The sequence below is a fragment of the Ischnura elegans genome, chromosome 1, assembly GCF_921293095.1.
Source record: "Ischnura elegans chromosome 1, ioIscEleg1.1, whole genome shotgun sequence".
Lineage (NCBI taxonomy): Eukaryota > Metazoa > Arthropoda > Insecta > Odonata > Coenagrionidae > Ischnura > Ischnura elegans.
Genome location: NC_060246.1, coordinates 119,943,545 through 119,961,776, shown reverse-complemented (window position 1 = coordinate 119,961,776; position 18,232 = coordinate 119,943,545). Strand labels below are relative to the sequence as shown.

General features: G+C 37.7%; 1 long non-coding RNA gene across 1 annotated transcript in view; it reads right to left on the bottom strand.

Moving 5' to 3' along the window:
* The window catches only part of LOC124153522, a 388,339-nt gene that overhangs the window by 219,148 nt on the left and 150,959 nt on the right, over positions 1–18,232 (bottom strand). The window lies entirely within an intron of this gene.

The window sequence follows — 18,232 nt, the reverse complement described above, 5'->3', positions numbered from 1 at the left end:
AATATCATAATAAATACTATAAATATTTTTATGAACATAATAATGTTTCCGTGAATTATATCAACGCTTTTGAGACTATTTCTCAATATTGTAATTTTTCAAATTTTTTTCGGCTCCTAGAAAGCGACTTTTACTGTGGCGACCACACACATGACGCTATCCTATATTGTTTTAAAAAATAGATGTTTTAACATGAACATCGTTTTTGAAAATAATTCAAGGCTGACGTTTTCGAGGTAATAGTTAACCTTAGAACATACGATATTGCATGGTCCAAGCGGTTAACAACCGTAATACTATCCCCGTTGCAGAATGAAACTTTTCTTTTAACGGAAGACACCAGGGTCAAATTAGGAGGGAACCTAAAAGAAGACTTCACAATTGAGATACTGATGAGGATACTGCATTTCAAGTGTGGTTCGATCACACGCACAACTAAGTAACGCAATGAAGTAACGGATAGGGCACAAGGATAGAATAGGCATGAAGCAAGATCGTGAGGACCACGGCAGTGCGTGGAAGGGAAAAATTGGCCCATATTTTACCACTATGCATCACAATACTAGAGGAAGTACAGAGGCAAGCATTTTTCTCAGGTCGTTCTTGAGAACAAAATGTTTTCAATCATTCAAAAATTTGTGGTAACCGCTCCAGTTCAGTGAATAGTCGAGTGAAATTTCGAAAGGCAAATAGGAACTTTCTGAACCACGACTTTGGCACCCTCTAGAAAATTACAAATCGCTAAAAACTCGAATTCTTAAAATATTCCTATCTTTTCCCATAAAAATTTACGAAACCAAGGATAGGGTAACACTTATCATGCATTTCAATAACACTCATTTCACTTACCATTACCCAAGGCATGGGTGTTCGTATTTTACGGACATAATCAATTGTATAATCCTTCCAAGCGTAAATCGAAATTAGCCGTAATGCGGAATGCAAAATTGTGTGAAAAAATTACGTTCCAAGATTGTGATGAACTCAATAGAAACATTTTTACGACAAAAGTAAAATAAGTTTAGTTTCAATACATGAATCATAAAACAATAAGCACTAAATTTTTCAGCAACTCCGATGTACATATATTCACTTATACGCAACCTTATAAAACAGACGAAAATTCTGCAATAACTCCTCGGAAGAAATATGATTTGAGGAAAGGGAATGACATAAAAATGGAGGAACAGAAGAAAGACTGAGAATAATGCAAAAGATACGATAAGAAGGGGACGGAGAAAAGGAGGTGTAGCGCTCGTAAAATATGATTAAAAAAGGTTTCATTCTCAACAATATTACACAGGAAACTGTCATTCTACCCAAAATAAGATTGAAATACAAGTATAAGGCCTGTAAACTACGTCCAGATAATCTGAGACATTGAAATTAATAAAAAAGGGGCCATTTTATTATAAAATCATCCAAAAGTAAGAGGAGTGGCAAGAGAATTTTCTTCGTGAACGAAAGAAGTGCAAAAAAAATCTCCTCGGGCTCTCTCCTAAAATAAGAAAGAATAACCTACTTATTATTTCCCTAGTTTTGATCTACCTAGTGGCAAAGCGGAATCATAAAATCATTTGGTAGTCTTTTAGATTATAAAAAAATATTGTGGAAAAAGTAATATGTCCTCAACGAGAAATGGAGAACAATTCCACCTCCGCATGGCTTTGACCGAGCGCAGTACTTTCATGAGGAAAGAAATCTCAAACTGACCTACTTCATCCATTTTCTTTCGGCTTCAAAGATTACAAAAAATTGCAACAATCAGAAGGCATTATGCAACGAGAAAAATATCATTTTCTCCTGAATGCGTCAAGTTTAAAATTTCATCACTCATGCATTATAATGGTTTAATACAACCCCATTCCGTGTTTTTTTTAAACATAAATGGCTGGCACATACTATTCTAATCGTCAATCGATAGGAAAAGGTCTAGCTGTTTTCAGCCTTCCCTCTGTCTGCCAGGACTGACTTCATAAGGAAACTAATAAGCGCCTTAAGGAGGATGGACTCCGAGAAAAGGCGTACACGTAATTACCAAATTTCTAGATGTGCTAGTATTTGTGCATCCAACGGCCGATGGTGACAGCACTATCGCCAGCGGAGAGGTAATTGGTGACATCGGTCATATGATTTACAAGTCGACGACAGAGGTTTATTAGTCAAAATTTATTTAACAAAAGGAAATAGATAATTGAAGAGTTTGAGCTTAAAAATATTGTCAATGTTAGTCAAGAGCCATTGACTTAAGCCTTGAAAGCTTTAAATATTGTTATTTAATAATGCACAGTCTACGTATGTACCTAATTTTGCTTTACAACTCCGATGAATTCCATGTTTTACGGGAAAAACCACTTATGTCCTCAATATTTGAAGTCTTTGAGCTTGTAAAATATTTTCGATATTGATCAACGGCCATAGACTTAAGACTTGAAATCTTTATTTTCCTGCGCTGAGATTAACCACATGCGGTATAAGTGATAGGTCGTCTAAGGGATTGTCTGCCAATGTTTATATGCTCCAGACAGGTAAACTCAATAACTCAATATTAAATCTCATGAGGATAAAGTTTAGATCTTGCTATCGACGAATGCAGTGAACTCAACGGTGTGAAGCGAGATGTTGTGGAACATAACCGTTTAGATGGAGTTGCCGAATATGACTCATGAATGCGACGAAACTAGCTGTATTAGTCAAAATTAAAGTGGATATATACTAAATCCTTTGCATTTTTTATTTGAAGACAAATTCCAGCTTAAATGACGCATCTGATGAAACATGCAAAGCGTACAAATCTGGCTGGAAAAATGTAAACATGGTGTCGATGTTCTTGGACGAACCCTGAAATTGGACACGAAATTGGGGAATGCAATTTATATGTAACTTAATCACAAATACGTGGGATTAAAATAAGTCGATAGGAAATTATTTCAGTCAAAAATATTTTAGGAGAGCATTTTCTTTGAAGATATCCCATAAAATATTGACGGCATTAATTGAAATCTTCCCGGGCGCCGTCAAGATATCACGAAAACGACATGCGCCGAAACAAATTAATCTTTCAAAAGCATCAATTTGTAGCCTAAAGGTGTTTGACAACACCTTTGAATTCAAAAATAGTTGCCTTGAGTTAATTGAAAAACGGTAACCAAAACTAATAGAATATCCATGACATGGTTACTGGAATTAGCATCCAAAAATCTGTATTATGGGTGCCAATGCTTCCACGGTACTCCGTTTGAATAGTAGCATATTCTGGGGTTTCCAACCGTGTTCGATTACTATATTGACGACAGTTTCGGAATAAGACATCACCACTTCGACCTGAAACGCCTGCTGGAATGCAGGCGAAACTATAAACAACGAGCATGGTTGGGAACCCGAGAAGATGCTGCCATTCATTTGCATTATTATTCGGGCTGTAAGCATCGGAATGATGTGGATTGATGTTCTAATGTTATTTTCACTTTATCAGGCATAACGTAGTAATGGGGATTAAAATAAACCTTGGACGTCATACAAGTACTTTTAGGGTTATTAGCGAATGCATACTTTAACTGAAGTAAAATCACGTCAGTAACGTATCTGGTAGTGGCTTGCGGTCGGCAAAAGTAGCTGGAAAAAGCGTAGAATGAGAAATATAATATTGAATAATCCATAACTTACGTATATACCTTATTTTCATTTTCAATTCCGATGTATTTCATGTTTTATGGAAAAAGTATTTTTTGTTTTTAGAGGCAGAGACCGCACCTCCCCATTTTTACTGACATTTATGATAGCTGTGCGAGAATAAAAGAGGTCTTAGTGCCGAATGATTATTAATGAATCTTAATATCACGGAATTGGCAATGATAGCTGTAACTTAAACGGCGATGTAAGCGGAGTAGTATTCCAGGATCGGATTATAAAAAATCGCTCAAGAAATAATGTCTCTCGCGTACAATTTCTCGGCTTAGATTTACTCTTCAGGCCTTTCAACGTTACAAAAGTAGAAGGGAAAGAAGCAGCGTTAGCTGAGGAATATAAAATCAAGAAGGCAGTTAATCAAGAGATGGGATTGTATTAGAATCATTCGTATTCATTCTTCACCCGCGCCCTAGTACATAAAACACCCTTCACCCAATTGACGGCTGGGGGTGTGTGAGAAAAGGGTCCGGTTGGGGTGAAGAGATGGATACATATACAATGTATAGAAGAGGCAGGAGGGGTGTGCATGCGAAAGATTGGAGAGAGACAGGAAGGAAGGTGGAGCGGAAACGGCCTCGTGACAGTTGAACGAAGGGAATAAATTCAAATATCAAGGTTCAGATTTCATCCACGTTCGAAATGATTTGACAAGCGGAGAACACCTTGATACATTGCCTTCCACATTTCAGTGGACAGTCGCAATTTTTACGCGGAGACGGATTTGAAAATTGTAATCGGTCCCGGGCGAAAATGAATAAAAATATGTATGTTTTCCGTATGCACACTTTCCCCAACTCGTTGAAGCTCCACCCCTTGGGTTTTAGATATATTTCCGCGGTTTTTTTTTCTATACTAAAAAGCTGTCCCGTATTTTAGAAAAAGATTGCTTGAGGGTGAGAGAGTTGAACAAAAATACAAAAAATTATAGGGGTTAAATCGTGGAAACGTCACTTTAAAGAGTGCTTCAAACATGTGAGCCATTTAAATTACTCTTTTAACCCTGTAATGATGTAATGGGGTAGTCTTACCAATTAGAAGGAATGTCATATTGATCATAAGAACGGTTGAGTTAATTATTTTTCTCTTGAATTACTTCAATAAAGGATAATTATTAATTTGCCATTTCATCCGTTAGTGTAGGTGCAAAACCTTCCAGCAAGGTTAGCCTGATTTCTTATACTAGACTCGAAATGTATTCAATTCAAAATGCATTGCACTTTAATCGCAATCCACAGGTGAAAGTGACATTTAAATTCTACAGTGAAGGTCTTTAAGATTTTTTCACAGTACATACATATATTTTGGACTCCACCAGATCTTTGAGTCATACGAAATTGAAAAGTGAATTCTAAACCCTATAGGCATAAGTCAACAATTTCTCTAGCATAATCTTGTACGGTACCATTTTATATTATTTTCAAGCCTCTCATATTCGAGAGGCCTGAAACAGTTATCATAATGTCGCTTCATATAGATTATATTAACGAAGAATTTCAGCTGGCCCTGATCAGATAAAAATAAAACTACTGGTTAACAAGCCAGATGGAAATAACAAAATGAAATCTCGGGAGCAGGGTCTTTGATACCCAGACGAAACCCAGAGATGAAAGAAGACCAGTGCCAAGCAAGTCCACGCCAGCATCTCTCCGGACCGAGCGGAAGAATGTGTCACGAAGAGAGTAACTTTGACACAGTCGATATAGAGACGAACGGGCGGGCGGGCAGGGAAGCAGAAATGGACGCGGTGGCATTCGAGTGGGTGTCGTGCGGCGACGGATCTAGGGTGAGCATAGATGCCGCGACGACGACAGGCCTCATCCGGGCGAGATTTGAAAGGTGCTTCCTCGCTCCTGCTGCTGCTGCTGCTTTTATCGATATCCGCGTACCTCAACTGGGAGCGGCCAGAGGAAGTCAGTTCCGGTAGCACGCCGATGCCGGGATCATAGGCAGCCGTCGCGGACGCAAAGCAAGCCTAGATCACGTTAGAGTTAACGCGCGCTTAAGGCCCGGATGTACGCCCCAGATTTGTATGGAAAATATCTATCCTTGATGCCGATCATCAAAAATAGCAAAAAATATATAATATTTGCAACGCGCATTAAATCCTTTATTCTAAAATTGTAAAACAAATCATTTTTATTTATTCCTTTCAAAATTATATTTTTTGTTGAATTCCACGAGAGATGTATCATTTAATAAATTTGCCCACTAAAATACGTCTCAAGTAAAAGCAGATAGAATGATAAAATTGACGCTCAGAAGATCCTAATTCAATCGCTAGATTTATATGGCAATTATAAATAATTAAACCGATCTAATTAATGATTAATAAAGATCAGACTTAGAACTTAATCACCTTTAGGTCGTCGGTGACCTAAAAATTGTCAAATGAGATCTTGCATAATTTTTAACTTAAAATTTACAATATTCATTCTGAATTCCTATTGAGGGATCTGTTAATATTCCCTTTACAAGAGCCGTAACCGGTACTTTGTTAAATAAAAAGTGGAAATCACCACCCTTAGTCATTACAATCTTAGACCCTTCCTGTCACCTAAAAGCTTCTAGTTATAGCCTAGTTTTTCTATTGCTCTCCTTAATCTTCATAGGCTTCAAGCCATTTATAAAATAAGATTCGTTCACTTGGTGGAAAGGATAGATTACTCATCAGCAAAAAAATACATGTCAGTAGCTCAATTGTTTATGCGCCTTCTTAGGGAGTAAAGCCATCCACAAGCAACACCAAATTATGCCGCCATATTTGCGATTTATCTCACTATGCCATTTTCTTTAAAGAATGTTTTGTTACCACCAATGGACCAGCGTCGAAAAATCCATGGTCAATATACGTGGCAGAGAGAAAGGAAATTAACATGGAGAAGTTATAGGCAATTAGTTTCAGCCTTAGGCAATTGTTTTCAATTTAATAAAGTCATTTGAAAGATTCATTTTCGACTGGTGTTGTAAATTTAGACCACGCTAAGATAATAACAGCGCCTACTCCGTTTATGTTTCGTTTACAAAACCTCCTCGGAGCAACCCCTATAATGTTTGACAAGATTGGCTAATTACCAGCATTCAGCAATCAATGCGCCACACGGGCACTCCATGGTTAACACAAAAATAAAATAAAATCATCACGCACACATTAATGCAAGTTATGCGAGTTGCCACCAAGTATGTATTATTCAATATTCAATGCCGTACTAGCGCATTATACAAATAAACTTAGATAGAAAGCAAAATTTGTAAGCTATAAGTAATTTGCAAAAACTCAGTAAGTAATGAAATACGACTATTTAAGCAGTGCGAAGATCAAACAAAGCTTTAAATGGAAATATTAACGTAAAAATGGCACTAAATAATTACTAATATCATTAAATATTTCTCCCAGTATAGGTAAGGTTTTGCAAGTTAGCTGAGTCGGCAGAGCTAGGAACTCTCTCTGCAGTTCACTATGAGGCCTGCTCCCTTTCATTCTATCAATAATTCCTATTCCCTTCCTTCCCCTACCTCGCTTACCTGGTCTTCCTTCTAACACGGATTTCAACATCTTCGCTCCGCTTAGAACTCCCTTCATTCAAACCATATATCTCCTCCGTATTTCGTCCCGAAGTTCAAAAATCAAAGATGATAGATTTTGAAAAAAAACAATACTAACAAGAATAAGAAAAATGCAAGAAAAAGATAAATGCAATCAGTCATCCTATCGAGTGTAACAATTAATTTCTCCAACTGCACAAATGCTATTATTCCTGATAGGGCGAAGAAAGAACGGCTTTTTAAGAGAATGTAAACTTCCCGCTCTACCGGACTATAACTCGCTTATAACTCAATTTATCATTATGAAATTTTCAGGATACATAAAGTTTACTTTGGCACCCAGTCACCTAAGCCTCAAATTAGAAATTTTGACCTCAGTATTTTCTCAGATATCAATTTCTTATGCATGAAACACAGGAAGATCTGTAAATAAGATCTTCTTCATACATGTACTTGGGAATTACGCCCAAAGTTGACCGAAAAAATGGCAAAATTGATTCTTGAGATGCCCGATTTCAACAAATTTTGGGAAATCGCCTCCTTTTGATTAGAAAACGAAAACTTGTAATGCATGCCACGGCTAACAAGATATTGCAATGCTGTAAAACTGGAATTGTACGAATGCGTCTTCCCATTAGAAGTCATATCTTCAGAAATAACGAAGCTATAAAACTGAGGAATGGCTCATTTTAAATATCTTCAGTATAAAAAGATTATTAATGGATGTTTTCAATAAATTTGAACAATTATTTAAGCTTAAAACAAATTAAAATGTTCAAATTTATTTGTGACGACGTACCAACCCCTTCGATGTTTCTCATACTTTTACATGTTGTAGATATAAACATACTCTACATGTGCACGATAGGTTTGGATTTCCTGAGAAATTGAAAATAGATATATTTAAGAGCGACAGGGAGAATATCATATTAAAATCACATTTTCCAATTCCGACAGAAACGCTAAATTGAGATAGATATTTTTCTGAACGGATAGGCATAGGGATTCGTTTTTCCCCCGAACAATAAAGGACTTTAATAAATTCTAGGCGTTAGAGCATTCATTTGCATAGACCTTTCATTTTTAAACGGCTGGTGTTATAACACCCCCTGTCAAATGCCTATTGAGGTGGCTTGCGGGGTAGTATCTAGATGCGAATGGGTTAACTTTTCTCAGCGTTCCCACCGGGTTAATAACTCCATTTCTATAGATGTAGATGTTAAAACAAATTGTTAATATTTAAATTTATAAGAATTAGGTATAGAAAATTACGTAATGATAGCTTAAGTTTGATATGTTTGATATAAGGAAGTGATACGTTACCAAAAAAAAAGACAATACGACCTTTTGAAAGGGAGAGTTGCGTTCTTTTCAATTAGGAGTACGATACTGAGGATTAAGAACGCAGGCCACGGTCCACGCACCTCCAATCGAGCCCAGTTCCCACACCAGGATTCGGCGTGAGTCGTAATAATCGGGTGAGTCGGAATCAATAAACGGCATCCGGTGGTGCCGTCAGCAGTCGTGTTTGCGGATCCACCGCCGAGAGAGAAGAGGAACGAGAGACGGACGGACGACGCCAGGCCGTGACGTGACAATTAATAATTCATAAATGTTCAAAAATCAATCAGTAAAAGGGCGCAAAGGAAATCAATAAAGATTAATTTTGTTAACTTTTATTCTCAAGTCCCACTGGTTTGGGATGTGCACCATAGATGTTACTTGTCGCGAATAAAAGTCATTTAACTACACTGCGATTCGTATCCGTTATCAACGAATTGCCGAACGGTCCAATACCAATCACATAATACCAGTTCCTAAAAATGGCAACGCAAGTTATCCACAGCTAGAATGCTCGAATTCATATCGCGGTGTAGGCTACTGACTTTTATTCACGACTATTTCCATTTTTGATGCTACAAATGGGTCATTTCACTCAAATAAAAATAATATTCCCTTAGAGTCTGAGATATTGATGAACATTTTAGCATGGGTCAATTTTCACCTAAAAAAATACTACGAAACCGTTTTCCAGAAAAAATGTGCTTTTCATGAGAGTTTTAATATTTTTACATAAAAAGGACGTGCGTTGAATCGTACAATTCCTTTTATTTCTCCACGAGATTGGCGAAGAACTATGAATTGTGATTTATTTTGAGGCTAGTATTTTTCCTAAGACATTACATGTGTATATTTTGATAAAATTTCTATTTGAGTTTTATATTTAATCTGGAAATATCTACTTTGCTATTACAAAAATAAAATTTAGTGTCAACTTATAAATGGATATTTTATATTTTAGCATTTACATTATTCTTCTGGGCTTCCCCATTAGAAATACGCACGGTGGGCTCATAATTTAAATCAATGGATGTGAAAAATACTTCAGACCAGTATAATATGGCCTATTGCTTCCATTATCTAAGCCGCCAAATTTTGTTTCCTACGTTATTAACCACATGCTTTTATAGTTGAGCTTTCAAGCTGCCCCAATATGGAATCGCCTATCGCCATGACTGATTCCAGCTCAAAAAAGGGCATTTTCCATTCCTATAATTGATCACGGCAACAAAAATACAGGGACGAGGAATGTGAGGACAATGATGAGGGCGGAAAAATTAGAAAATAAAACAAGGGAAATAGGTAATGGGAAGATAGACAACTTACGATTATGCGAAGTGAGGTGGTGGAAGGATGGTGGGGACTATGGGAGTGATGGGTATAGGGTTATTTATAGCGGTGGGGAGGAAAGTCAGTGAGAAATAGCTTTAGTATTAAACGGGAAGATAGGTAAGCGCGTGGTAGGTGAGCGATAGGATTCTGGTGGTAGAAATTGGGGCACGACTCACTAACCTCGTGGTGGTTCAAGTTTACATGCCCACTAGTAATCATAGGGAGGAAGAAGTAGATGAGTTGTATGAACATTTCGAAGAAATAATTAGAGCAACCCCAGGTAAGAAAAATCTAGTAGTAATGGGGGACTGAAACGCCTCTGTTGGGGAGGAGAGGGTTGGACACGAAATAGGAGAGTTTAGGCAAGGAATGCGGAACGACAGGGGAGATAAAGCAGCAGAATTTTGCAGGAGTAACAAAATATTCATCAGAAACACGTGGTTCAATCATCATAAAGGGCGAAGGTACACATGGATAAGTGCAGGGGATGTGGGGAGATATCAAGTAGACTACATTATGGTAAGAAAGAGGTTTAGGAATAGTGTGAAAAACTCGCGCAGCTTCTCTGCAGCGGATGCAGATTTAGACCACAATCTAGTGCTCATGAAATGCAACATAAGATTCAAAAGACTTATAAGAGTTAGGAAGACGAAGAAATGGAACGTAGAAGGCCTGAAAGGGAGCATGAGGAGAGAATATCAGGAACTAGTGGACATTAGTATGCGGGACATTGACAGCACCAAGACTGTTGAGGAAATATGGGATAATATTAAAACGGGAATAGTCAAAGCGGCGGAGAAGTCAATTGGCTACGTGGACAGTAGAAGGATAAAGAAGCCGTGGATAACGGAGGCAATGGTAAAAGCAATGGAGGAGATAAGGAAGTGGAAGAACGTGGACACAGAACAGGGCGAAAGAATGTATAGGGAATTGAATAATCGATTACGACGTGAAACTAAGAGGGCAAGGGAGGCTTGGTGGAAAGGACAGTGCGAGGAAATGGAAAAGTTCCAGAAGGATGGAGAAGTAGGCGCGTTGTACGCCAAAGTTAAGTCGCTATCGGGCGGCAAAAGAGGACAAACCATGTCTAAAATTAAGGCTAAGGATGGGAGGATGCTAACCGAGCGAGCAGAGGTACAGGGTAGGTGGAAAGAATACGTGGAGGATCGGTATGACGGAAGGACCAGGCCGGAGAGTTTCACTTTAGCGGAGGAAATTGCGGTGGAGGAGATAATCTGGGCCGGGGATCTTAGATTCGGAAATAGAGAGAGCACTTCGTGATATGAAGGCTAGGAAATCAGTAGGCGTGGACAATATCCCGAGTGAGCTCTTGAAGAATCTAGGGAAGGATAGTAAGAAAAGGTTTTTCGAATTAGTGCGCAGGATCTATGAGGAGAGATGTTGACCGGAGGATTTCATGAAGACGGTTTCAATTCAGCTAGCGAAAAAGAAGAAAGCTGTGGAATGCGGAGATTATAGGACTATCAGCCTAACATCACATGCGGCGAAAGTGGTACTGAGGATAATGAAAAGACGAATGGAGGCGATTGAAAACGAGTATTTGGGTGAAGAACAGTTAGGTTTTAGAAAAGGGAGGTCAACTCGTGATGCAATTGCAAAAATGAGGTCCCTCGTGGAGAGGAACCTATAATATGACCAGGACGTATATGCCTGTTTCGTGGATTTTGAAAAAGCGTTTGATAGGGTGAACTGGGTAAAGTTAATGGATATCCTCAAGAGAATAGGTGTAGATCGGAGGGATATACGACTGATTCGTAATCTTTATATGGCCCAGACTGCGCAAGTGAGGGTAGCGGAAGGACAATCTGGGTGGGCAAGCATTGGCCGAGGTATGAGGCAAGGCTGTCCTCTATCACCGCTGCTGTTTAACGTGTATGCTGAGGAGATGGTAAGGGAAGCGTGGGACGAGTTGGAAGCTGGAGTGAAAGTGGGAGGAATGATGTTGAAATCGGTAAGGTTCGCGGATGATCAGGCGCCGATTAGCCAGTTTAGGGAGGGGACTGCAGGCTCTAGTGGACGCATTAGACTAGCGCAGCGAGGAGTATGGGATGGGGATTAATCATAAGGAAACCAAGGTTATGCGGTTTTGTAAAGCATCACGAGCGAGGAATGTGAGATTCATGGTAAAAGTAGGTGGGAGAAAAGTTGAGCAGGTAGATAAATTCAACTATTTAGGCAGCACATTACAGTAGTAATGACATCGGAAAGAGAATTGCATCAGCAAAGGAGACGTTTATGAACAGAAAGGAGCTTCTGAGAGAATCGTTATGTGAGAGTTTAAAGGAAAGGTTATTGAAGAGTTTTATCTGGCGTGTAGCTCTGTACGGTGCGAAAACGTGGGCACTAAGGAAGGAGGACGAGAAAAGACTAGCGGCATTCGAGATGTGGGTGTGGCGAAGAATGGAGAAGGTGAAGTGGACGGAGAGAGGGATGAACGATGAAGTGGAAATGGTGGGTGAGGAGGGTCAGCTTTTAGATGTGATACGGAGGAGACAGAAGATACGGATGGAGCGAGTACTTAAAGGGGATGGGATGTAGAAAACGTTTTTAGTGGGTAGAATGTTAGGTAAACGAGGGATGGGAAGGAATGGAATAGGATTTTTTGATTGATCGAAAAGGAGTAGGCCTTACAGTGAATTGAAGAAGGCATTGCTGGAAGGAAAGGGGGGCTCCCAGAATGCTTCTTAAGTACTCCATGGAAACCTACCTTAATCGGTAGAATACTATAATAATAATAATTGATCTATTTCGATTTGGTTTGAGGTTAATATAAATCTTCTCTATGATGATTTCAATCTTACGACTACAAAGTGACAGTAACTTCGGTCACACCATTTGCCATTTAATTGATTTAGGAAAATATATTAACCGCTTACATGAAGTAATCTCTCTGCGCATTGAGTAAACTGTGCATTCTAACATGGAATACTAGGGATCAGCAGGTGTTTTTTTATATATTTCGATTCGTATTTTCCGAAGAAGGGTGAATAATATAATTTTTTCACGAATTAATTTCTCGTCCATTTCGTCATCAGGGCTTTGAAGTCCAAAAAAAGGAAAAACTGTACTTATATAAATACTTTATGCCTAAATTGCTTATAAACTAAAAAAAGCACCTTTTTTGAATATTTATACGGCAATACGAATCTTCTTACTCCAAATTACATTCCAACTATGCATAGAAAATCTTTCATTTTAATTCTTATGTGCTCCATGTTTTTAGGTAGCAGGGTGAATTAGCAGCAATAGGACAATATTAATCGCCTTCGATGACTTGGACCAAAGAGACCTTAAATCGAAAATGCGAAAAGAGCAAATAAATACAAGAAAGATTCCGCGCTATGGATATTTCTAAGTCCACGGGACAGTCTCACACTCTGAACCGAAAGATTTTGCCTTTCGTCGGGTTGGAAATCATAATACATGTATATTTCCACTGATAACTCTGATGGAAATAATAATGATTTTCATCGCGACAAAAATAGCGTATTGGTATTGCTGATAGCGTTTCCTGCAAATACAAGTGTTAATCAAAAACCAGTGATCTTGAGAAACCTAATGATTACCAGGCCTTTCATGTCCAACAGACATAAACATAAATAGTCCTTAATAATAGATCCATTTGCGAGAAACAGATTGTTCCCACTTTCAGTGTTCCATCGACTGGGAGATAACCCACGCCAAATCGATTGGACGTTAGATAGGCTGCACAAAAAACTCGTAATACGATAATGAATAATGCAATTGTGATCGTAAAATACTTCAGGAAACACATCAAAAATGTATTTATTTATTCATGCATATTTCTCACGATTCCCCCCAAAAAATGAAATGGCCGGACGCGTCAGGGGTTAAAAAGAGGAAGTGACATACTTCGGAAGCTAAGTGGAAGGCGCCGTTTGGATTGTTGCGTGACGAAAGCAAAAAGAGAGCAATATTGCGCAGCCACACGCCATGCGATAAATATTGAAATTTAACCTTGAGGGACGTAAATCCAAAGATATGGGAAGAGGGCTTCTTGTTATGGCCGCACTTGCTACATTTTCGATTTCGTGAAGAGGAGAAGGTTTAAACAGGATGTTTAACTCTTAAAGTCTTTTCTTGGCCATACAATTCAAGAAGATGAATTTTTTTTATCATGAAATCAAGAGTTTTTTCAAAGATTCGCGCTGCACATAAACTTTGCTCTTGTGCGCTTTACATCGAAGAAAATATTTTGGACTTACAATTCTATTTAAGTATTCTGATTATTTTCGCGTTATTTTTTACGTTCCATCTAACAAAGAAACTCCTCAAAAATAAACATAATGGCAATGCTAACAATGTCTTCTTAAAAAGAAAATTCCTACTCTAAACATTATTTTAATTGATGAATTTGAATGTACCTTTGCCAACAATTTTGAAATTTTTGAAAACTGTATCATTGATTCTTCCTTCAATCGGAAAATTCATCTAAAAAATCAATATTACCGATTTCCCATGAAAATAATTGGCTATGATTTTGTCTGCTAAATCAGGAATATACATATATAAATGAATGGAATCTATAAATACAGATATGCAACAAAAAATATTCATTGTTCTAACAGTTACTGTAGGTACTTACTCTTCTTTTCATTTTTAACTTAACAAGCAATCCGTAATATATGTCACAGCGTACAAAACATAATAAAAATATAACATATGCTCCCTAAAACGCTCAGATCTAGTGACACGACAATACTGTAAACTTAATCAAAATACGCCAATCTAATTAAAATGGCGAGACATTTGAGCCATGCTGCAGGAATGAGAGAATCATATATTAACTAATTGACCTAAATTTACCCTACCCAAAATTGTTTTCCAGCACCGAGACATACAAATTTAATTTTGATTGTTATAAAATTATATTCGAAGACCTGGAATAATGCTCTGCTATTTCGTCGCATTGTCTCGGAGAATCCTCCTTACATTGAATTTCCTTTTCCTTTCACTGTGTTATCTACGAACACACTTCATCACAGCCAACGCAGCGAGAACTTTCTTTCATAATACGAAATAAAACGGATCTCAAATCTGCGATCCACCATCGTAGACATTTTCAAGGTCAAGCAGAAGTTACTAATTTTGTATTGGTTTCAGAATATTAAGTGAATATCGCCACAAATAAAAAAGTTATGGGAATTTGATCATAAATGAAGCTCTATAATTTAAAAAGTATACGCCAATCCATCCACTTATGCCGTGATATAGAGAATCAAATAGGGTATTACACAGAAAAACCTCTCAGATAAAATAAATCCCAGCACTCACGATACACTATTACTGATTATACTAAAATTACGACCAGTCCTTTTCCGCCACCATTACAATGACTTAGTCGACACAATAAAAGACGCATTATACTCAAAGAGTAGATTGCACCTAAAAATAAAGGCATGCATTTTCAACAATAGTAAAAATTACCGAGTTATAAGACCATATTTTATTTCATCCTTGGGCATTTTCAATCCGTACAAAGGAAAGCAGCTCTCACAAGTCAAATGTAGCTTCCACAACACTGGAATAATTTTTTAGATGACGCAATAATTCCTTGACCTCGCAAAGACTCAATAATAGAATAGCATGGCTCTCGGTAAGGTAAATTGAACAATACATACAGTTAATTTCCCATTTGCAGCACGATCTTGTTGATAACGAATACGCAAAAATTCCTTTATTAAATAAGGCTTACCTTTCATTCAAGCATTCATCTAAAATTAAAATCACCCTTCGCTTGCGAATGACATCGTTGCAATTTCCCAACAAAGGACAGCTACCACTCGCCATCCATGCGCATGAAGGATTCCCATGTTCACAAAAGCTAATACTAAAATCAAACTGAGGCAATTTTGGCAAACTATTGACGCGTAGTGGATTTGGACTTTACAAAAGGTGCCGTTAATCTAATCAAAATATCTTCTAAGTCTTTGTATGTGTATTTTTGATGCAACGGATTTATCTTTTTTACTTTAAGTGGTAATTTTTCCTGAAAAATGTACTGCTTACAGTATTCCATTTAAATATCCATACTTATACAATTAATAAAGATGAATACACTATTTCACAGCCTCTTATTGCAGGCACTTAAAGTAATCACGCGCCTCCTCACAAACGCACTGAATTACGGACGTAATCATTCAAATGCATGTAAAACCATAAAATTTTCCCACATTTCTGCCTTGACCTTTCCCCCAATCCATTTAGGTAGCTTTCGTCACCTTAAGATTTTCCGCGTAACATTCTCATCACCTTGGGTGCCCCCGCGCCGCACCTGCGCCCCCCGCGGATCCAGAGCGGATTAATCCCGCGGCAGCGTGTCCTCGGCACACACATTCGCGCCCCCTTGAGCCTCACCTGCGTCCATCCCCAAGAGCACTTACAATTAGATGAAACGCCTACGGTGCCACGCCCCTTCCAGGAAACCGCGACGCTGAGGGGTAGAAAATAAAATCCTATGATAGGTTTTAATATCGATTAAATGTGGTGCTACCGGAGTAAAAGTAAATTTCGAAATGTGGTGCTACCTAAGAATGATGAAGATAAAATGGATTGACCGTGTAAGTAACGAGGAAGTGCTAAGAAGAATGGGTGAAAAGAGAAGTCTTCTAAAAACCATAAGGAGAAGGCGGAACAATTAATTTGGCCACATAATGAGACATTATCACCTAATGAAGACAATCGTTGAAAATCAGGTGGAAGGGAAGAAGGGCAAGGCCCCAAATGGACAGGTTATAAAAGATATAAAAGAGAAGGAACACGTCGCCATGAAAAGGCAAGCGGATAGGAGAGAGAAATGGAGAGCTGCGTCAAACCAATCTTAGGATTGTAGGCTAATGATGCTGACGATCGATTAACACCTGACATTCAATGATCCTTGGGTGGGCGAACTTCGCAGTATATTCAGACGGAGTAAATTTGTTCAAGGCGTTTTTTTTGCACCTCTCCGTAAAAAAATTCTATTTATCGTGGAACCAGTTTCACAGCATAGAGGCATCTTCAGGTAATATATTGATTGGACATTGAAGAGAAATGTAGAGCCTTTTGCCAGATTTTTCATGCATTTGAATAACTGCATCCGTAATGTTGTGCCTTTGAGAGTAGTCACGAGATAATGTTAACAGTCATCTATGAGATGTAGCGCTTAAGTTGTAATTTCCTATGTAGTGAGCCCACGGGTATTAATTTTTGCACTTGCTAAAAATAAAATCAGTTCATATTTCAGGAAAAGGTACCACTACAATCATATTGATCAAATACAATTTTGGTAATTTGTTAATGTTTGGCCCGATCATTAAAAAAATAATCTCGGCCAATCTGTCGCTTCAATGATTTAATATCCTTTCGACTGACCCGAAAGAACTTAGCAAAAGGAATATAAAATAAGAAGTGGCCTAGAGTACTCAAATATTGATTTAATTGAGGTATTGTCTTATCATTGCACCTGAAGATACAGCAATGAGACGAAATTGGTTATGTGATAATAAAACATATTGCGGAAAAAATAACATACAAAATAACCTCATGAGCATAAGGTACTTAAAAAACTTTTACTTATCATGGCTGAACATGTGAAGCAAATGTAACATAGATAATATATTAAAACCCTCATTGAAAGAAGAATTCACGGTCTAACAGAATTTTTCACCCCTCCTTTCGTATTATTGCGTGAACCTCCTAACAAATAGCACATTAGCAACATATATTAGAAATTGCATTCTCAAATTTATTTAATGGCCTAAGTGCACGTATGAGAAATGTCTTAACAATTTTATATCAATAATTGCCCAATGCTGCGCACAAAATAATTATTCCAATAAAATTCTATCTAACACCAACGAAACAAAAAAAAATTCCTCGTACAACTACAACTAGTTCAAATTAGAATGGGAAATCCCAAGGAATGGTGCAAGGAAACAAATTGATTACCCATGAAAATTTCACAATTCTAAGAGACTGGGGAGATTTTGTGGATGGCGGATTTAAGAAAAAACATTCAAAATGGGCCTTCTGGAATGAATTCAAACGAGAATTTAACTTCATCTAATAATAATTAGGTTGCATACCTTTTCAAAAACTTTTTTCTCTCATTTTACTGAGTATTTGATTTTTTTGTATGATTTAGTCAGTTATCACTTTCATTAACGGTGAGAAGCGTATAATAATAATTTATGATAACCTTGATATGATAGAAGATATCAACGAAGATAAAATCACCAAGCCTATAGAGAACATTCCCCAGGGTACATATAAGTACAGAATAGAGGCCATATTTTGTGGTTAT